The sequence below is a fragment of the Triticum urartu genome, chromosome 1A (genome assembly GCF_056163025.1).
Source record: "Triticum urartu cultivar PI428250 chromosome 1A, HENAU_Tu73, whole genome shotgun sequence".
NCBI classification, from domain to species: Eukaryota; Viridiplantae; Streptophyta; class Magnoliopsida; order Poales; family Poaceae; genus Triticum; species Triticum urartu.
In genome coordinates, this window is record NC_141873.1 from 39,232,930 (window position 1) to 39,236,443 (window position 3,514).

A 3,514-nucleotide genomic window follows, 5' to 3' on the forward strand; every position below is an offset into this window, starting at 1 on the left:
CGCTGTAATGCTTTACTTTATCACTAAGCAGTAGCGATAGTCGTGGAAGCATAAGATTGGCGAGACGACAACGACACTACGATGAAGATCAAGGTGTCGCGCCGGTGACGATGGTGATCACGACGGTGCTTCGAAGATGGAGATCACAAGCACAAGATGATGATGGCCATATCATATCACTTATATTGATTGCATGTGATGTTTATCTTTTATGCATCTTATCTTGCTTTGATTGACGGTAGCATTATAAGATGATCTCTCACTAAATTATCAAGAAGTGTTCTCCCTGAGTATGCACCGTTGCGAAAGTTCTTCGTGCTGAGACACCACGTGATGATCGGGTGTGATAGGCTCTACGTTCAAATACAACGGGTGCAAAACAGTTGGACATGCGGAATACTCAGGTTATACTTGACGATCCAAGCATATACAGATATGGCCTCGGAACACGGAGACCGAAAGGTCGAGCGTGAATCATATAGTAGATATGATCAACATAGTGATGTTCACCAATGAAACTACTCCATCTCACATGATGATCAGACATGGTTTAGTTGATTTGGATCACGTAATCACTTAGAGGATTAGAGGGATGTCTATCTAAGTGGGAGTTCTTTAAGTAATATGATTAATTGAACCTAAATTTATCATGAACTTAGTACCTGATAGTATCTTGCTTGTTTATGTATGATTGTAGATAAATGGCCCGTGATGTTGTTCCGTTGAATTTTAATGCGTTCCTTGAGAAAGCAAAGTTGAAAGATGATGGTAGCAATTACACGGACTGGGTCCGTAACTTGAGGATTATCCTCATTGCTGCACAGAAGAATTACGTCCTGGAAGCACCGCTGGGGGCCAGGCCTGCTGCTGGAGCAACACCAGATGTTGTTAACGTCTGGCAGAGCAAAGCTGATGACTACTCGATAGTTCAGTGTGCCATGCTTTACGGCTTAGAACCGGGACTTCAACGACATTTTGAACGTCATGGAGCATATGAGATGTTCCAGGAGTTGAAGTTAATATTTCAAGCAAATGCCCGGATTGAGAGATATGAAGTCTCCAATAAGTTCTATAGCTGCAAGATGGAGGAGAATAGTTCTGTCAGTGAGCATATACTCAAAATGTCTGGGTATAATAATCACTTGATTCAAATAGGAGTTAATCTTCCAGATGATTGCGTCATTGACAGAATTCTCCAATCACTGCCAGCAAGCTACAAGAGCTTCGTGATGAACTATAATATGCAAGGGATGAATAAGACTATTCCCGAGCTCTTCGCAATGCTGAAAGCTGCAGAGGTAGACATCAAAAAGGAGCATCAAGTGTTGATGGTCAATAGGACCACTAGTTTCAAGAAAAAGGGCAAAGGGAAGAAGAAGGGGAACTTCAAGAAGAACAGCAAGCAAGTTGCAGCTCAAGAGAAGAAACCCAAGTCTGGACCTAAGCCTGAAACTGAGTGCTTCTACTGCAAGCAGACTGGTCACTGGAAGCGGAACTGCCCCAAGTATTTGGCGGATAAGAAGGATGGCAAGGTGAACAAAGGTATATGTGATATACATGTTATTGATGTGTACCTTACTAATGCTTGCAGTAGCACCTGGGTATTTGATACTGGTTCTGTTGCTAATATTTGCAACTCGAAACAGGGACTACGAATTAAGCAAAGATTGGCTAAGGACGAGGTGACGATGCGCGTGGGAAACGGTTCCGAAGTCGATGTGATCGCGGTCGGCACGCTACCTCTACATCTACCTTCGGGATTAATATTAGACCTAAGTAATTGTTATTTGGTGCCAGCGTTAAGCATGAACATTATATCTGGATCTTGTTTGATGCGAGACGGTTATTCATTTAAATCAGAGAATAATGGTTGTTCTATTTATATGAGTAACATCTTTTATGGTCATGCACCCTTGAAGAGTGGTCTATTCTTATTGAATCTCGATAGTAGTAACACACATATTCATAATGTTGAAGCCAAAATATGCAGAGTTGATAATGATAGTGCAACTTATTTGTGGCACTGCCGTTTAGGTCATATCGGTGTAAAGTACATGAAGAAACTCCATACTGATGGACTTTTGGAACCACTTGATTATGAATCACTTGGTACTTGCGAACCGTGCCTCATGGGCAAGATGACTAAAACGCCGTTCTCCGGTACTATGGAGAGAGCAACAGATTTGTTGGAAATCATACATACAGATGTATGTGGTCCGATGAATATTGAGGCTCGTGGCGGATATCGTTATTTTCTCACTTTCACAGATGACTTAAGCAGATATGGGTATATCTACTTAATAAAACATAAGTCTGAAACGTTTGAAAAGTTCAGAGAATTTCAGAGTGAAGTTGAAAATCATCGTAACAAGAAAATAAAGTTTCTACGATCTGATCGTGGAGGAGAATATTTGAGTTACGAATTTGGTGTACATTTGAAACAATGCGGAATAGTTTCGCAACTCGCGCCACCCAGAACACCACAGCGTAATGGTGTGTCCGAACGTCGTAATCGTACTTTACTAGATATGGTGCGATATATGATGTCTCTTACTGATTTACCGCTATCGTTTTGGGGTTATGCTTTGGAGACGGCCGCATTCACGTTAAATAGGGCACCATCAAAATCCGTTGAGACGACGCCTTATGAACTATGGTTTGGCAAGAAACCAAAGCTGTCGTTTCTGAAAGTTTGGGGCTACGATGCTTATGTGAAAAAGCTTCAACCTGATAAGCTCGAACCCAAATCGGAGAAATGTGTCTTCATAGGTTATCCAAAGGAGACTATTGGATACACCTTCTATCACAGATCCGAAGGCAAGACTTTTGTTGCTAAGTTCGGAAACTTTCTAGAGAAGGAGTTTCTCTCGAAAGAAGTGAGTGGGAGGAAAGTAGAACTTGACGAGGTAACTGTACCTGCTCCCTTATTGGAAAGTAGTGCATCACAGAAAACTGTTTATGTGACACCTACACCAATTAGTGAGGAAGCTAATGATAATGATCATTAAACTTCAGAACAAGATACTACTGAACCTCGTAGATCAACCAGAGTGAGATCCGCACCAGAGTGTACGGTAATCCAGTTCTGGAAGTCATGCTACTAGATCATGATGAACCTACAAACTATGAAGAAGCGATGGTGAGCCCAGATTCCGCAAAATGGCTTGAAGCCATGAAATCTGAGATGGGATCCATGTATGAGAACAAAGTGTGGACTTTGGTTGACTTGCCCAATGATATGCAAGCAATTGAGAATAAATGGATCTTCAAGAAGAAGACTGACGCCGATGGTAATATTACTGTCTACAAAGCTCGACTTGTCGCAAAAGGGTTTCGGCAAGTTCAAGGGGTTGACTACGATGAGACCTTCTCACCCGTAGCGATGCTTAAGTCTGTCCGAATCATGTTAGCAATTGCCGCATTTTATGATTATGAAATTTGGCAGATGGATGTCAAAACTGCATTCCTGAATGGATTTCTAGAAGAAGAGTTGTATATGATGCAACCGGAAGGT